The sequence below is a fragment of the Anser anser genome, assembly GCF_964211835.1.
Source record: "Anser anser genome assembly, chromosome: 3".
Lineage (NCBI taxonomy): Eukaryota > Metazoa > Chordata > Aves > Anseriformes > Anatidae > Anser > Anser anser.
This window is the reverse complement of record NC_139722.1, coordinates 34,687,288-34,706,788: the sequence shown is the minus strand read 5'-3', so window position 1 is coordinate 34,706,788 and position 19,501 is coordinate 34,687,288. Positions and strand designations below refer to the sequence as shown.

General features: G+C 42.7%; 2 long non-coding RNA genes across 4 annotated transcripts in view; one reads left to right on the top strand and one right to left on the bottom strand.

Annotated features, from left to right (window-relative positions):
• The window catches only part of LOC310896124, a 59,342-nt gene extending 40,201 nt beyond the window's left edge, over positions 1-19,141 (bottom strand). For 2 of the 3 annotated variants that reach the window (XR_014581192.1, XR_014581193.1), the window contains exon 1: positions 14-2,090. This is a non-coding gene — a long non-coding RNA (uncharacterized lncRNA). Of the gene's footprint in view, positions 1-13; positions 2,091-13,448 lie in introns of those variants that run through there. The other variant, XR_014581191.1, reaches the window with a different exon arrangement.
• LOC310896128 lies at positions 2,491-10,740 on the top strand. The gene is made up of 2 exons (XR_014581206.1): positions 2,491-2,579; positions 3,796-10,740. It is a non-coding gene; the product is annotated as an uncharacterized lncRNA (long non-coding RNA).
• Positions 19,142-19,501: the final 360 nt, after the last annotated feature.

The following is a 19,501-nucleotide window of genomic DNA, read 5'->3' as shown; positions in this document are numbered from 1 at the left end:
GGTTTGCACTCACCTCTGCGGAAGAAGGAAAGAGGTTCCCTGCATCGGCATCTCCACAGTCAACGAACTCTTCCAGTCACCTCTCACATCACTTGTCAGGGAAATATGCTGGCACCAAACACACAGAAATCAAAGCAAAAGCCTTTCCCTGCCGGACCAATCAAGCCTGACAATTGTCTTGCGGTGGATGCCAGAGAGATTCTGAATATTTTGGCAGAAACGCAGGCTTTTTCTAGGTGAGAATCTGCCTACATAGGATTTATGCAAACATTTCCTCACTTGGTCTGTAGCCACCCCTTCGCAGCTAAGCAGTTTAGCATTATCTCCAGTTCTTTACATAGTTCTGAGTTTAAAATACTACCACCACCTAAAATAAGAGGAGTTTCAATTACAGTGCTCTCTGAAATGAAAGAGGTGGAAGCCAGTTTGACAATTTAAGCTGATAGCTGAGATCCTGCCTCGCTAGCATTTTTGGCACTTGGCCTAGGGAGGAAGTAAAGAGAGGGAGGGAAGGGACAAACAGAAAGAAGGAATAAAGGAGGGTAAGAGTGATCCAGTCCACCTAATATAATGCCATATATTGCCTATAAAGGAAACTTTATAGTCAGTGACAAGAGAAGTGTTTTTTTTTTTTTTTTTTCAAATCCTACAGAGGTTATTCTCATCTACCAAACAGAAGCATGTCTGTCCCTTCACTGACAGTGTAGGGGTCTCAGGTATTCTCAGGGAGTGATGAAACCCACGAAAATGCATTGCCTCTCCTCCTCTGAGAGCACACGAAGGCAGTGGAAAGCATCAGATACTTCCACTCACTTGAAGTATGGTCTACCTGATGCTTTTCTGAGAACAGGCACCTACTGGAGCAGATGATAGAGCTCTGTTGAGAGCTCAAAAATTTGCTTAAGAGATGGGAGGAAGGAATTGTTCCTGGACCTCAGTTGCAGGAGTGTGCTGGAGGGGACACAGATTTACACCTGCTTGGAACAAGCACATCAGAACCTGAATTGTTAGCAGGCTAAATTATTCAAAACAACCAGTCTGCAGGTCTAGTTTGCAGGTTTGAAATTGTGGGTAATGGCATTTGCCAACAGGGCAGAACAGTGTCGGTGGGTACCAAGCTGCAGCCCCAAGCTTCCAGCTGAAGCAGCAACATTGCTGCCACACAGGGAGCAGGGAGCTGGTTGTGCACCTGGTACAGCTGCTCTGAGACAGAATGTGGTCAAAGGGCTTATGTCTAACATGACGGAAACAATCGAGCCTGCAGGTCGGAAATGTAATGAAGGCCAGTATTTGCTGAGCCAGAAGTGACTGCCTTGGATGGTGGCCAATATGAAGGGTGGCTCATAAATCCACATGCAGGCACAGTAAAAGCCAGGTAGGAAATAAGCGTTTCTGCATCTGCACCTGAACTGAAAGCACCAGTGTGTGAAAACTGATATGATAACCAGGCAGATACACAATATGCCTAAACAAAGCATTCCTGAGCGTTGTACAAGCACAAGATCAGACGTGCAGGAGAACAACACGATCGTCAGCAAACCATCTCTTGTGAGCATAGGCACAAATTACTGAACTAGATACTGGAGAGTACTGACATGAGAAGCCCAAAAACAACATCTCAGGCTGCAGCAGGAGCTCTCAGACTGAAAGAAGCTTTCTGCTGCAGGGCAGTATGCAGGGGTGTGGAGTGCTCAGAAAGACGCTCAGGCATGAAGCTCATGGGCATTGCTGGGCTGCCTAGGCATCACATGGATGGAGCTGAAGCAAGAACATTACAAAAGTCTGAGGTAAATGGAAGTATATGAAAGCCAGAAAACGTCAAATCGGTGTTTAGCTCATGGTTACACCAAATCTAGCAGCACATTGTAGAAAATCTAGAGTGCCAGGCAGCATTACTGTTCAGAAGAAGGAAGTTTGCTTTATCATACTGGATATGTCAAGCTTTCCCCTCAGTGCCAACAACCCAATGGAATCAAATAGGAAAGCAGCAAAATATTCCCAGGCAAGACCATATTTGTAAATGCATCAGGCAACGTTTGTCTGAAGCTAAATGAAACATTTTGCCACGGAATCCAAACTGGCCAATATAAAGAACTATTAATAACTGCAAAACCTGTCATTTAGAAAGCCAAATAAAAATCCCTTCTGGATTATACTGTCAAGACCAACATATTCAGGGCCAACGCAGCAAACAGGATTCATTTGCAACTGATCCGCAGGATGAAGGGGAGGGGCAGAACCCAGCAACGGTTCCAAATTTATTATCCTCTGTTGACATAGACTTTTCAATTCCAATATGTGAGAATTAGAGGAAGAACAGAAGGTGCTGAAGCTCCTTTGGCCAAGCGGTAAAGATTGCCAAGCACCAGCTGTGAGCTGATCTTCCAGTCCTTTGAGCAAATGGTCACAGGCAACGCAGCAGGCTGTCCTGGTATTCAGGGCTGTCTCTGTGATGAAGTGGTGATGTGCCTCTCCTGGAACCAAAGTGGCCCCAAAACCACCAGCCTGTGGGAGGAATGATCATATGTAATCTCTAGCAAAAGAGGTTTTGCTTGTCAGATCTCGTGTATTCAGACAAGGTATGTTATAACATAGAGAGAATATATTTCAAACCATCTGATTTCTCCAGTAAAGCCCAGGTTTCCCACCCCATCAGATGTGCTGCAGTTTCTGTGCAGGCAGTGTAATTGCACTTTACTGGTAGAAATACCATGGACAAAGGCTTGATTCTTACTCAATGGCCACTGCTGTCTCTCCTTGCTCCTTTCCCTCAAATTTCTTGAGGGTTAAAATCCTGGAAAATATCTGTTTATCCAGTGGGTGGTGGTTAAAAAAGAAATCTATGTGCATGTTTTATACAATGCACATCAATGCTGTGACAATAAATAAATAAATAAATAAATAAATAAATAAATAAATAAATAAACAAACAACCTTCAAAATGTAAACTGGGTGAAGACAAGCTGCGCACAGAAATGTGCTGTGCTACGTCAGGCCTCAGTACCTCTAAGGGCTGGAGTAAGCTAGAGTTAGCAGTGATTTCCCCCCTCTGTTGTTATTGTCTTTTCCAGTAATTTTTTGCTGATATTTTTTTAAGAAGAATTTATGACGTGATCACCTTCCCTTGTTTTTATAAATGCATATCTTCAAATTCTGTGTAAGCAAGCTATCTGTGAACCATGCAGAAGACAGTTGATAACTTCTGTATCGTTACTGTAATTTGAATCACTGTAGACCAGTAATTTAATATTTTAATGTCATCCTCTACACACCTACAATCAGCAAGTGCGCATTTAGAAATAAAAATTGTTTCAAAGTGCCACCAACTGTTGTTTTTGCAAACTGCAATTCAAAGCATACATTTTCGAAATGCCTCTACTGAATGTTATCACATTTTGTGGTGTAGAACACAACTTACACGAACAACCTACATAATCCTTTTCCCAAGGCAGACAAGCAGCATATCCCATTATAATATCTCCCTCTGGCTAGGTTTCAGAGGCAACAAACATAACATGCTTTACCAGGCACACCTTTCCTGTTGTTTGTAGAATACTTTTTTTCAGATTTGCATGTTTTAATGATAAGCCAATTTTGAAAACTTTTGATAAACCTCCAAAATAATCTGAGAGATCCAAGCACTGAAAGTTTTATTTGCTTTTCAAATATATCTCCTGTTAATGATGTGTGAATTCCTAAGCATTAAGTATGTGCCAAAACCACCATGCTCCAGTGCTCAGCTTTCACCTCCTCCAGACTTTAATTTTCACTCTTCTCTAACTTTGCTTTCCTCAGTTCTCTCACCCCCCTGCATATTGATTTCTCCTGAATCAAGCTGGACTCCCTACAAGAAGAAACTCTTCTATGATACGTTGACTTTGAGCAAAGAAACAAGATCACTGTTCATGCCATGAGCAGGGTAAATACTCCCAGAAGTTTGTTGGTCTGTACTGCCTGCTAGTAGTGCGGTGTGAGACTCTTCCAGGAGCCTGAATGGTTACAGCTCCTGGTGAGCTGATCTCCATAAATAGCAGCTCTAAATCAATTCTGTTTGCTTGCTGTGATCATATGAAATGCATCAACTGTTGAATAAATCAATGTGACCCCAAAGATTCCTTGGCCTAACATCTTATTATTTTGTGGCTACCAGCTGATTAGGCATTTAAATAATGTTCCGGGATAGCATCTGCATTATTTGAATATGCCAGATTGTGAACACAAGCCTTTAGATTTCTCCAGTGCTTTATTTGCCAGCAATAACAATAATTGAAGTAACAATAGCCCTCCCTTGCTTTTGTTGATATCATTTAGTTTTTCCAGAGAGGACAAAGCAGGCATTTCACTGGTTTGAAATGAAATGTGTTCTGCAATGTCTGAGCTAGTCAGCTATCGACTGGTGGGAGCATTCATTTCACAGAACAGTAAGTTACTCCGACGTTCCCACCCCAAATTGATCCAACAGAATGAGACCCCCTTTGAAGTTTGAATTCCTCCACAATTTTCCTTTAAAAACTGCAGCTCTGCCCCCCTCTAGATGTAGTGGGTAATCAGTGGTGATTGATTTCTGAGCATGTGGATAGAAGAGCAGGGAGAGAAATGATGTGGTGGTAGGAGAGGATGCAAAGTTCAAGAATATGGTGGGCACGTACCAAAGAACACTTTCATAAAAGCAGCCCAGTGACTACAAAGAAGCAAGTGAGGAAAAAAAAAAAAAATGGAAAGAAAGAAAGAAACAGCTGAAGGGTGAAACAAGAAGAGTACAGAACGGAGGAGACCGTCGGTGCAATGACTGGGGGAGGGAGGTGTTTTCAGCAAAACAGCACATGGTTAAATGGAGGAGATGAAGGAGACGAGGGTGCAGATTTGCAGAAGTGCCTAATCACGTGGAAAGAAATCTGCTCAGTTTTCTGTTCTGAGAGAGAAGGATCCAAAGCAGCACATATTGACAAAACACTAGGAGCCTGAGACATGTGCCAGTTCCTTCTTAAAGTTTCTAAAGAAACAAATTAGTAGTTTCATTAAGAAAAAACATTAACCTGTAATGCCTGCAATTCTCCTTGTAAGAGGAATTCTGATTTCTACGATTATTTCAGTGATAGGAAGTATTTTCAGACTGTTTCAAATGAATAGAAATACCTGGATCCTCAAATCTGCTACCACCTTATTGGTAGCTGGCTTTATTACTGAATTTCTTGTCAAGAAAAGCAAAACAAAACACAGTAAGCAATGCTTTCATTTCCACTCTCTGTTTTGCAAGTAACTGTGTTATTATCAGCTATATAAATCCCAAGTGCTGTGCAGTATGGCTTCCTACCCTTGTCTGGTCTTACAGGAGGAGTTCTGGCCAGGTAAAATCCATGAATGCCACTGCCACAGAAAACTATTATATCAAGTAAAAATAACGCTGGATTTTGCAACTTACATCACAAAAACAATGGAGAACAGAATGACAACAGGCAAACAAAAAATCTTGAGGGTTTGCAGGGCTAAATATCAGGTTTCTATGGCCCACACCAGTGAGGTTCTGAAGTTGTGTTTTCCTTTCCAGTTTAGATCTAGGAAAATTAATTATAATTCATTAAATGACAGTTTTGGTGTCAGCTTAGGCTATTACAAATAAAGAGTATATTCTTTTCCTTAGGGAGAAGTAAATCTGAATTTTGTAGAGCTGTAAGCAATGCCTACTGCCCATATTTAACATTGGTTTTTATATATATATATATATATATATATAAAAATCTTATCAATTTTCCCTGTTACCTAATCAATTGCTTCAGCTTTCTTTCCCCACAGTGCTTTCAAGATGGGTATGTCTCAGCATTTCATTAACACAGTGTTGAACAGCAGTGATTCCTTTTATAACAAATTAGCGTTACTGTAGAGTGCAATATGGGTTTGAATCTCATTTACATTAGGATCCTTTATACCGTTCTGGCAAAAGAGACATTTATATAGGAAAAATGTAATGCATGCTGCAAATATTTGGTTGCAGAGACAAGTCGGCTAAGCAGTCTCCCTGGTTTTGGCTGCAGCACAGATCCACATGTAGCACATGTGTATCTCCTGCCCTGGCACAGGCTGCCCTAGCACAGGCTGCAATGTGTTTAACAGCACTTGTCAGCACAGGCCAGGCTCTCCACCTGTACTGGTGGCTGAATGTTGACCCCAACATTCCTCTTATCAGAGGGAGATTGTAAATCTTTTATTCTCTGTAATGAGGAACTAGACAGGGTGAACAGGGATGGGATTTGGCTGAGGTTCCCACTCCACAAAACTGCATTTTGCACCATCCAGTCACGTCACCTATCAGAAGTGTTATCAGCAAGAAGCTAAACTCAGACGTGTAATGACGGGCTGATTTCCAGGCTTACCAAAGACTCACATATCTGACTTGTCTGCAGCAAATGAAGTAAGTCCCTATTCTCTACTTCATCGCTCTGATTGTTATAAAACCACTTCCACTGAAGTGGTTGGGTGTCCTTTAAACCCAGTATTAATCTCCATTGAGAAACCTCTTCACTTAGTATTCTTCTTAGCTTTATGAGGAACAAATAAATACCTTTCTGCTTTTCAGAAAACTGCCTCTGCAACTGAACCTCTCATTAAATCCTTACATTAGTAAGAGCTGTCCTGCCGTACAAATACTCTATTAGCATAAAACAAAAGTTAGAAAAGAAGCCGCTGAATGTTCCTGCTAAATGAAAATTAATATGAAGAGCATAGGATCCACAGGGTTTGCCTAGCACAAAAGCAATCTTTATTGAGTTGCACTAGATATCTAATAGGAATAACAATAATAATAACAACATTTTAACAGTTTGCTTTCATATGTGCTAACATAAAACTTTGCTTCAATCAATAATCTAAACAGATTTGCTTTAGTCCATCAATTCTGCTTCCTAGCACATTATAGTCCCCCTTCAATCACGCTGGGAGCAGTGTAATGGTGTTATTTCCTTTTCTTCCCTGGGCTCTTCCACATTCCTGGCAACCCCTCGTATCTCTTATTTCATTAGTCTGATCCCTATTTTCTCTAACTCCTGTGATTTCAAAGCAATTTATTCTGAAAGCCAAACAGTCCACTGCCAAAATCAGGTCACCCTCACTCTGCTTTCACATTGTGCTGGCCAGTGGCAAGACAAGGCAGGATGCAAATCCTGCCTGGATTTTAAACCAAGTGATGATCCTTCCCACTCCCAGCCATGTACAATACTTAAAATGGTGAGCCTGTATCACGGCCAAAAAAATCTTCATTGCCTTGAGAGCTAAAGCTACCTTCCCAAAATTCAGTCATTAATATTTATTAATCCCTCATGGCTATGTTTACAAGTCCTGCTGCATTAATGTAAAGAAAAATAGAAAAGCTGGCAAGAGAAGAATCCTCTGGAAGTCATCCAGCTGACCTGTGTGAGCACTGGATGGCAGAGGTAGCTCCTCTTTGAAATCTCCCCCTGCTTTGCTTTCACCGATTAGTTTATATAATGGTGGAGTATGTCTACAATCTACTAGAGAAGGGCTCTGTTACGTATGTATATTTTAAAATAAAATGTGCAGCCCTGATTTTCCACTAGTTCTGTTTTGAGTTTCTCCTGGAAATAAGACAGCTTGAAAACCCCACTATTCTCAGGGTAAAATGAAAGTTTTCCAAATGTGTTGTACAAAAGCTCCTCACTGCTATTTCCCATTACTTCTTACACTAATCACCATAGTCATGAATAATAGAGTCTTCCCTTCCTCTTTGTGATCATCTTTTGCATATATTTATATATATCACAAATACACACACATGTATGTACTTATTTATACTATATTCCATATCATATATATCATATATATATATAATAGTATATGTGTATAATATATATATTATATATATGCTATCTACCTATATCTATGTATTTCAGTCTTCTCATACTAACGAAGTGAAGTAAGGCAAACTTTGCAGAAAGGTGTAGGAAGAACTAATGAGACTGTAAAGCCAAATAGCACAAAAAGGAGGAATGGGGATATAGAGAGTTGAAGATAGCAAGTCTCTTTTATCTGTGTGGAAAGAGGTTAAGAAGGAAGCTTGATTGCAGGCTACAGAGAGCTATACTAGCACAAGTCATTTGATACCAAGTATTCTTTAATTTAACACACAAAAGCATGCAAGAATCAAATGCTGAACACTGAAGCCACTGCAGTTCATGTTAAAAAAGATGGAAATTTTTATCAAGGAAAGCAATTTACTGGAAGAGTAGATTAAAAAGGGATGTGGGAGAATGAGTTGGTTGGTCAGCATTTGAGTGTGTGACCTGCTGAAGACCTCTCTCTTGTGTCCCTTAGAACCTACCTGCTTTTCTCCCAGCTCTCTCAGCTGGGCTGATAAAATATATTGCCTGTCTTCCTCCTCTATGGTCTGATTCTCACTCTAGTCACCAACTTTTGAGTCAGAGTAGGGCTGGTGAATTTTGTGGCCTGTAGTTATTGAATAAAACCCTAATACTCCTTGTGTTTTTAAAAATCTATTACTTGTCTATGGATTGCAAGAAGCTTCAGACAGGTAGATGTATCTCCTCAACTTTTACATTGCTTCTGTATATAGACAGATGCTGTTTCTTAGAACTGGTTCTAGACACGTGTAGTCTACCATACTGTTATTCCATCTCCCTATAGTAGCACTATGTTGCCTTTCCCAGAACTCTGCCACTCTGTTCACTACTCAACAAACTACATATAATGCTTACTTTATTAATATCATCTGCATTGATCTCTGATTTTTTCAAAATCAAAAGAAGGATTCTCTCCTTGAAGAATAATGTTTACCTATGCTTTAATTTCTGCTATGTAGTCATGACAACATTTAACTATGGTGACCTTTGTATTATCAGAGTGAAGGAACTTAAGTCCACAGCATTCCCCTTACTTTCTCATTTTTGACTGTGGATAAATAGGGAAGGGTGGTATCGTAAGAGTAACTAACCATTTTATTTCTTCTGAATATGAATTATGGTTATGAATAAACGTTAGATGTCTAGATCAAGGCCTTGGTCTCTATCCAAATCTTTTCAAGCATAATTTCCAATGGCCTTGTTATGCATGACTATCAGTTTTTGTTACTGTTGTTATTTTTCCTTTTCAGTTATTGTATCAATTCCTAACAATCTCATCCTATGTTGGTCCAAGTTTGATTTGACTCCAGCCTAAAAAGTTTCTGTTATGATAATGCCATTATCTTATTTTTTTCCTGTTTGCAATAGGTAGATGCTCAAATTCTTTAACAAGTTTCAAATATTAAAAAAATTCTACCCAGTGTGTAAGTAATGTAGGTGGGATTTAACTGCAAATGTACATAGTTATATTGCTTAAATGATAGCAGGGTTTGGTCCTTATTTTTTCACAATTGTTTTTTTGGTCTCTCAGATCATTTGCTGTTCATTTTCCTTTCACATTCCTGTCAAGATACATCCATTTGCAAATCACCTCTATCTGAATATTGTATAATTTAGCGAGGCTACTGCTTGCATAATCTACTATTGTCAAGGTGCAAAGACTTAAATTATCTCAAATACTTGAATAAATATCCTCAAATTCATCTAGTGCTTTCCTCACATCTGGCTGTGCCCACTAAGTGCTCTTAGCATTTTTAAATTAGAGAGATTAAAATTGTGCCCTTTAGCTTGAAATATATCAAAATGTTGAAACTTCACCAAAAGCACCCTAGGACCATTTCATCCAGTCCTCCCTTTTCAAGGTCACATTAAACGTGACTATGATTACATATCCAAGTAATTTGTTTTTTCATTTCACTGGTTTTGTGTCTTTGGTAAATTTGACGATAGGTGATTCAATGGAAACTGATGATATATAAATGAAAGTCAAAAGCAGCAGTCTGACTTTTGTAACTGAAAGTAGTATTGTGTCCAGAAGAAGGAGTGAAGTATGAAGAAAACAACAGATCATTTTAAAGTATGCCTAAAATCTCCGTAACAAGCTTAAGGAAGGAAAGAAGGATATCTAAACTTCCTGGAGACACATGCTTTAATAATTTTCATGTAACAAATCTAACAGAATGCACCTGACCATCAGTTCCCAGGAATATCTCTCCTTATGCTGTTTCAGTCAGGTAATATTAGGCTGCCAACATCTGACTGAGCCATTGCACTTCTCCTTTGAGGATGATGTCTCAGGAAACTTTGTGTACTTAATGGCAATCAAAATGATGGCAAAGACTGAACAGTACTATCAAAACTCTTTTTTTTTTTTTTTAATGGGAATTTCTTAAATCTAACTGGTCTCCTCGAGAATGTGAAACTAAAATCTCTTTTTGTAGGAAGCTACAAACTGTCCCTGATGTAGGAAATGAACACTGCTGAGATCTCATCAGGTTTATATTGAAGCAAGTAGAAAAGCACCCCACATCACCAGGTTTGCCATCACTGGTCCGAAGGCCATTAACCAACCAGCACGGTGGAAGAAAAGAGTGAATTAACAACTGATATTGCATACAGTACTAAGCCAGTAAGAGAGCCTGCCTCGCCGAGACAAGGAACATACCCCTAATGAAACAGCTTTCCTAGGATAAATGCCAATATTTGCACTACAGCTGAAGGAGAGAGAAAAAGACCAGGAAGGCTGCTGAGAATAGAGATCCTGTCTGTCCTGCCCAGGTGCCTGAAGTTTTATTGTAAGTTTATACACTTTAGGCAGAGGTTAGGCAGAATTACTTAACATGAAACCAGCAATTCTTATAATCAAAAGGTAAGTGAGAAATTCTCAGTTGGGGACACTTTGGAGAATTTGATCTCTCTGGACAGATCTTGCAGAATGGGAAGGGCAATCACTCTGCTTCACAAACCCTGGCCTTTGGGAATATTTTTTCCAGTATTTTTTCCCCCTTTTATCTCTACAGCTCAGAATTCAGAGCTGCCATAGAAGCGATGGTAAATGTTGAACTGGTGCACACTGCATGTTAATAGTCTGTTCTTCTACTTTCTTTTATTTCTGAATAGTTGCATAAGAGTGATAAGGGACATTTCTTATTACCTTTTCTAAATAGCAAATCATTCCAGTTTTTCTTAAAAAGAAAAAGAGAAATTTGTAGGTTCTGGTTGATCTTATTTTGAACTCACTGATGCACTGACCATGCCATCTGATGTAGATCAGTCATGCATTGCTAAGGGTATGCCTTGTATCAGCCTTGGATCACTGAAAAAGTGATTTCTGAACTGTACAGATATAAAAGGGCAGAAAAGGAATCATAGAATCACAAAATGGTTTGGGTTGGAAGGGACCTTAAAGACCATGTAATTCCAACCCCCCTGCCACAGTAGGGAAATATTCCACTAAATCTGGTTGCCCAAAGCCCCATCCAACCTAGTCTTGAACACTTCCAGGGAGGTGACATCCACAGCTTCTTTGGGCAATTTGTGCCGGTGCCCCTCCACCCTCTGAGTAAAGAATTTCTACTGATATCTAACCTGAATCTACCCTCTTCTAGTTTAAAGCCATTCCCCCTTGCCCTGTCTCTATACTCCCTGACAAAGAGTCCCTCTCCAGCTTTCCTGTAGGCCCCCTTTAGGTACTGAAAGCTCCTATAAGGTCTCCCCAAAGCCTTCTCTTCTCCAGGCTGAACTCCCTCAGCTTGTCTTCATTGGAAAAATGCTGTTAAGTAGCAACTATTGATATAAAAGCAGTTTATAGCAGGCCACTCGAAATCCAGGATCAGGACACTTAAATCTATTTTCAAGGCACTGCAAACACAGAGCACAGAGGTAGTGCCTGGTCTTACGAACTGCAGTCAGAGATAAGCACACAGATGGTGGAACATAAGCAAACACAATACTACCAGTAAGAATAACAGGTAGCAGTCATAGTTCATGTTCATGTTGAGTGTGGTCCGTAGGCACCACAGTAAAACAGAACTGTTAGGTAAGATAATGAGGGTATCCGTGCCTGCTAGGGGAAGCTTCTCAAGCCTGGGAAGGCATGAAGACATCTGATTGAAATCAAGATTCTGGGAGGGGCCAGCATCAGAAGCTAGTGGGAGGTAGTAACTGACCTGAATATGTGATGAGAAAGGGATAAACTACTAAAGACTCTGAAAGTCTTTAGTAAAAAGAAATTTGCTTGTTAGTGCAGGTGTGAGATAAGGGAAAGGATGCACAAAGAAGGGATGAAGAGAAGAGTGGGGTCATGGTCACAACAGCAGGCAATGGAAATGGTAGTGTTTACACAGGTATAATGTGGTTTCCGAGGCTAGAAAAAAAAAGTAGCTGAAATTTAACACGGTAGGGAACCAGCTGCTGAAGCTCTTTAGCTCAGCCTAAAGAGGGGCAGCTTGGCCAATGAGATAACTTCACCCTAGGTTTTACCAGCACCTTACACAGGGCTTGAGGTTTTGGAGTGTAGAAATCCCCCACGATTTAGTGTCCAAGTCCAGAGAATGTTCAAGGGTGATCAAAAAGCCAAGAGAGAGAAGCCCAAAGGGAGATCCAGGTTGCTTTTTTTTTTTTTTTTTTGATAGATGCGTATTTTTCTTGTGCTGGGTAAGAAGAAGACTGGTCTTGGAAGCCTTGTCTTGCTCTTAAAGAGGTGAACCATATACTCAGTGAGCCTTTAGTGAATAGTGAACCATGATGGAAAAATGTGTACAGAGAGAACGTTTCTTCCCAAGCTCTTTTTAGGTAGTAGGTGAGTTTTTTTCTTAAAGTGTGATGATTTATATTTCTGTTAATTTGTCCTGAATCATAAGTAGCATAACTTCCTAATTCCAGCTACTTACAGAAACATCTAAATCTTTAATGCCATTAGTTGCATAGAATTAATGTTCATTAAAAAGAAAGAAAGAGGCAGACAGACAAAAAACAGACATATGACAAATAACCAGACAGAAAAGAGCTGTATTTTATAGCTTTGTCTATGTAAGGTAAGTAACAAGATTTTCCCAAGGAAGGAAAGATAAACCCATGAAATTCCCAACTGAAATATAAAAACTAAAAAATAAAGTTGTCTGATTCTGCTTCCATAGTCATGGAAACAAACTTGCAAAGGAGGCCAAGACCAGGTTTCAAGTTTTTAAAATCCTTTAACATTTTAAAGGCTGCACTCAGAAGCAAGATATTTTTGAGACCAGTGCAAACCTTTATCTGGGTATGTTTTGACCTGAGACCTCAATCCTTTAACATTGACTTCTTCCTGTAAAGAAAAATAAAACATACTGTTCTAAACAGAGATCCCATCTATATTTTACAGTTAAGCATTCCCTTCCCCAGTAAACACACAAATCTACTAGACATAAAGAAACACAGTTTTACAGACATCTATGACAGCTGTTAGTTAAACAATCTGGATAATGAAAAGATTGGAAAATAACAGGCCACATACATAGATGGCATTCAGTACAGCAGCCTCATTAAATCACTGGGGTGAGGCTGATACAAGCTGCTGGTCTGGATCTGCAGTTTTACCTGGTTACTTTTCTCAAGATCAGGTGAGACACAGGTCTGCTTCCAGTCAGTGGCAAGTACCATTGTCTTGAATTTGGCAGAATCATAGAGTCACAGAACGGTTTGTGTTGGAAGGGACCTTAAAGAACACCCAGTTCCAACCCCCCTGCCATGGGCAGGGACACCTCCCACTAGACCAGGTTGCTCAAAGCCCCATCCGACCTGGCTTCAAGCACTTCAAGGGATGGGGCATCCACAGCTTCTCTGGGCAAGAGAAGCCTGAGTGACACAATTTTATCTATCTCTTCTGAGGCTTTTGCGTCTCAGAGTCTTTGTTCTCTTCCTCAAAGACAGAGATGCACAGAGTATGCCCTTTGCTGGCTGGATTATTCTCTGATGGAGTGAATTGCACACAGTACAGCATCCAGACCTAAAGTTTCATAACAGCTTCACACCAAGACCAGATTATGTTGGACCTCATAGGTTTGCAGAAACTCTCACTTGTCATTAGAATGAGACCGTCAGCTGTGTGCTACCTTGCAAAGTGCTTCTGAGAGTAAGAGCGCGTACCCTGATTCCCTCAAAGGACCTCCTGACCTCGTCAAGCTCTGGCATCCAGATAGTGCCATAGCCATTTGCTACTGCTTTAGTCCTGCTGCCAAATTCTGCTGATGAAACCAGGCCTACAATATTTTTGTGGCCTTCAGAATTTCTTCCTTCTCTGAATTTTGTCATGTTGTAAGACCCTCTCTCTAAGCCTCTGGTGAAGCACAATAGTCAACTAAATTTTGCAACTGAGTCTCGTATTGCAGAAGAAAACACCAACTAGTAAACAGCACTGACATTCTAAAAGGGCTCAGATTAATGGATAATGAATTTTATTAAATTAGCAGCCCATATCTGCATATCAGTGAAAGCCCCTTGTTTCTGATTACCTCCGGGAACAAAGAAGACTAGAGCATGCTTACATGTAGTGGCAGTGGGCTTAGCACATGTTATGTTCTTTCCTAGATAAATATTAATTAACTGTGCAGAAGAACCAGATTTCTAGTAGGAATAAATATTTGTAGTTCCCCTTAATTCAGTGTTGACATGTTTATTTCACATAGAAAAGTTCTGATTCCTAATTTTCAGTAATTTTACTTCTTCACTGTGATTCATTTCATTGCACAAGTTTTCTTTAAGCCTTCTGCATTAGTAGCTTGTTGCTTTAAAATGTGTGCAGATTTTTTTTTTTTTAAACACAGAATTCAATATTTCATTTCTGAAAACTTGGTATTTGGGAACCATCTGAAATCAACCATGGATCCTGAAAGGAAACCTTACAGATTTCACCCTCTATTGCAGAAAGAAAGATCTGAACATACTGAAGGGGGCCAAAGCTTTAAACCCTGAAAGTGGAGGATTTATCTTCTGCCAGGTCTGAGCATACAACATAAGACTTTTTTCATTTGAATCCCGACAGAGTCTAAATGAAGGGTCCTTTCCCTTCATGCTGAACAGATGCTCTTTTTCTTTTTTTTTTCCTTACATGACAGACTGGAGTTAAATATTATGCCATCCACTTTCAGCCTTGGTAGGCAGCTGTGCCTTTTTGTTGTAGTGTCACGACTATTTCCTATGGCTCATTCCCCAGCAGATCTGCATGAATTTCATCGCAAACAGATCCTGGTGGGTTTAAAGTCCTTCAGGTGTACAACGAAAGACTTCCTGAACCATAGGGATGGTTGTTCAGCCAGACCCTCTTGCTGCAAAACAGGCATTTGCACTGATCTCCCTGCAAATTAGAGTCTCCAGCAACCTCAGATGGAAACCACAATAACGAGGTGGCAACAGCCCTTTTCACACAACCAGTCTTTTCTTCTGCTCTGTAGCAAAGCAGGAGAATAATGGGCAGCGTGGAAGGAGAGGAGATGGGGCAGGATTGAAGCAGTTTCCTGTGGAGTATCTCCAAGAACATCATTAACAAGCAAGACCCGTAACTGAATGAGGAACAGCTGCCAAGCTCTACTACTTCCTCCATGAAATGAAGTTTGTCAGGGTGGAAGCCGTGTCTGGAGATGAAATACAGAGATGGTGTAAGGGGGAACTGGAGTTTCTTTTTGTTTGACCCCACTTGTCTACTTAAAGAATAATTGAATACTCCTTGCAGCGTATTTGAGTTCATTTTTCAGCACCTGTACCTGACCAGTATGAAGAATAAGGAGATAACTCAATCTGGCTTCATTCCCTTGGGATGAGAAAGTGTGTGTATATATTGTGTGCCTACGGAGCCCATGTGCTTTTTTCTTTTTCTGGGTCCTTAGAGTCAAAATCTAAACCAGCCCCAGCTGTTCCTTATAATTAAATTTCAGTAACTCAAGCTGGGTGTTTTTATTTTGACTAGTGACTTAAAAGTGTTGGCATTTAAATGGCCTCAGCTATATTTCAGAGTTAACATTGAGAAACTTCACATAACATATATTAGCATTATTTGTCTGTTGGCAAACTCAACAAAATAGCACTGCGTTGATTTACATAGTGAAGGTTATCTTTGCTAACAGAAGGACTCCGAATTTCATTAGTTAAAATGTGAGGATGAATCTCATCACAGTGCAGGAGGCTACAGATGGCACTGCACACAACTTGCCACCTGGGGCAAGGGCAGAGGTGAAGTTTATATTGCACACTTAATCCTGTGTTCAAATATACCTAAAAGATCCAAAAGCCAAACCGACACAAAATTATCTGTGGTCAGCCCAGATCTGGCTGTAGGATGAAAGCTTTCCATTTCTGATACGTGGGTTTCTTTCTGCATGTCTGCCCTCCCTCTCTCTAATATATTTATAAGTCATTGATGATATTTATGCCATATCAGTAATTATTCACGGATGGTTTGTGATGCAATAAACCAGTAACATGGCTGGTTTTCATTGCAATTTCTGTACTTTGGTATTTTAGTACATGAAAACCTGGATATAAGAAGTATTAACAGTTGTACACCAGCGGAAAGAAATTAATTTTATGCCTGCTTCTGCACAGAAGCCAAAATCTTCAGGAAATAGAATCTCTTCCCATAAGCATCTTTTCAGATCCAGTTAGGAGAGGGGAAGGTAAACAACGGGCATGGCTTCAGCTTTGAAATGCAAGCTTTGCAGTGGCAGCACGGCAGTGAGATACGATCATTCATGTGATAATACATATGATTCACAATATGTTTCCGACTGGTGCTCCAAGACTCCAGTACTTTATATTGACGATCCAGCTGGCTCCTGCTTCCATCAAGCCGTGCCGTGTGGGAGCCCAGCCGTGGCATGGGGCTGTGGGCAGCCTGGCTGGGCAGAGAGTAAGGGTAACTTCTGAAAAGCTGAGCACCTCCTGCTCCAACACAAATTCTGGGAACCACCATGCACTGCCTAAAGAACAGGAGCTCCAGAGCCTGGGTGGGGACACGTCCTCACCACCCACCTACACAGCACCGGTTCCACGACATGGAGCACTGTTAGGAAGCTGCCTTTACGTTGTAGCTGCAGCTATTCCAAACCCCAAACTGAAGCCCCAGGAGAAAGGATAGGGAATGACTGCTGAGCCTGCTAGGGGGCCAGCTGATCCCCATGGGAAGTCAGCTGAAGTCACCAGAGCTAGACCTGGGACGGCCTGGATGAGCACGCTCCTGGCCGCTGGCAGTAGTACTCCATAACTGAGTAAAAAACAAGGCAACACTGCAGAAGAAAGCGAACGAGGAAGGAGAAGAAAAGCATCTTCCTGCCAAGACAAAGAGGGAAGCAATGAGCGATGATTACTGATAGAAAATAACCCAGAATTAATGAAGAAGAACAGCAAAAGCAGTGCTCAGAGGAACACAAACATTTTATAGCAATGGTGAACGGCAACATTAAAAGGGTGGGCAGAACTCATCACCTGTTCACACCGTATTTGCATTATATGACTTGGCTGAAGGCAGTGACCGGGGTTAGAAGATTACCCTTGGAGGCTATGTAATTTTATCAGAAGAGCCTTCCTGCAAGTGGAAAGCAGTTCCAAAACTGAATGACGGGGCTAGGTTTTGGTCTTGTTATTACTGGTGTTTTACATTTAAATCAGGCTCACATATGTAGCCCTTTTTGGGAAACATATTGAGCTATGGAGGCTAGAGGGCAGCTGCCAACTTAAGCACAACTAAATTCAGTCAGAAATGCCGAGCAAAAGTGGAAGGAACAGCAAAGTGTATTAGAAACTAGGATTATAAAATCTCTGCCCACCAAAGAGACCGGAAGAATGTAGATAGCTCCATATTATTATTTGTAACGTGGTAAAGCCTGGAGGCTCCAACCAATTACCAGGCTCCATTGAGCACAAGGAGGCACCACAAAACAAAAACATGGAAACAGACCAAACCGTATCCCAAGCCCTCCTGGGAAAACAGAAAGGTTTGTTGGTACTTTACCTTCCTGACAATTTGGTGAACATAGGCAAACCTCAACTACCACACTGATTAATCCAAGGCAGTACCCTCCCCGCCTGAGAGACAGCTCTTAAAAGATCAGATCTGGGACAGATTTTGCAAAATGTCAAGCTTGTGTCCCTGCCTTTTGATCTCAGGGGACATGTGGGTGCTGAGCACATCCCAAGATCAGGGCACGTTGCCCAGCGCTGTGATGGGGAGGGGAAGGATCGTCCCTGAGGGCTCTGGGTTTCCCACACTGCCGTGCAGCCCCAGCTCTCCCCCAGTTTTGTGCTTCTCTTCCTGGACCTTCCTCACTCCTCTGCATCCCAGCCCATCCTCTCCAGCCTCTTCTTGCCATCTGTCCTTGACCTGCATCTTCTCAGGTCTGTCTTCCTTAAGGATTTCCAACAGGGCGATGAGGTTTCTCACCCAGCACATAAACTCAGCGTCCCAGACAGTGTCACCTAGACACCAAACGTGGTGTCTAGCTAGGTAGCCCTGAGCAGTGCTGAGGACAGACGTGGTGCCCAGGACGGACAGGGGATGCAGAGAGACAGGCTGCCTTGCTGCCACAGGGCAAACCAGCCAGGCAGGAGCGCTGAGAGTTTACAGGGAGCTTGGGCGAGCAGCGGTGTGTGCAGGTGTGCACACACATGCCTTCAGGCTCAGACCCTTGCCTCTCTTTTAGACGTTTTGTCGTGGCTTTGGGAGATTCACCAGAGGGCTGGAGCAGACATTTCACTGAGCTTGGAAGTACACTGACCCAGCAAAAATCCGGCTCGCCTCTCCTTTAGCGTGCCAAACTTTCTGGCGGCCGCGAACAAGAGACGACGGCACGGACTCGGGGACACGGACACACGCGATCCCCGTGCACCCCCTGTCCCCGCAGCCCCCTTCCCGAGCACTCCGGGATCCTGCAGGGCACTTCGAGGCGGTTCGCTCACGGCTGTGCGTTCCCAAGCACGTTACAAAGAAGTGAAATAAAGATAAGGGCACCGAAGCTCCAGCCCGGGAGGCGCTGAATTGCTGCGAGGCTTAAGCGCAAAGTGGGCGCTGCGCCCCGGCGGGACGCCCGGCCCCGGCAGCCCCGGGACCCTCCGGGTTGCCCTTCCCCACGCTCCGGCAGGGACCGGAGGCATCCGTGGGGAGCCGGGCATCCCCCCAGCCCCACCGGGCTGCGGAGGGGGGCCGCGGAGGGGTGCCGCTCGCCATCCCCATCCCCTTCCCGACGCCTGCAAAGGCAGAGACGGGGGAACCGGGGCGGGGGACCGGGGCGGTGCGAGGGGCCGGGGCGGGCCGGACCCCCCCCGTCGGGCGGTGGATGGGGGGCGGGAGGGAGGGCGCTGGGAGGCGGCAGCTCCTCCTCCACGGGCAGGCGGGCAGCCCGCCCGGAGCCGCACCGGTTGCTCGGTGCCGGCGGAGCGGCGCCGCGCCGCGGGCTATATAAAGGGCGGCGGCCGCTCGGCGCTCCCTCACACCGGCCGGGCCGGTGCCCCGACAGCATGGCCGGCGGCGGGGCGCCATGGGAGGTGGTCTCCCCCCGTGCCTCCCGCGGACCCTCCTCTTCCTCCTCCTCCTCCTCTTCCCGCTCCTCCCGCACCCGCGGCTGCCGCTGCTACCCGCTGGCCGCCGCGGGCCGCGCGTAAAG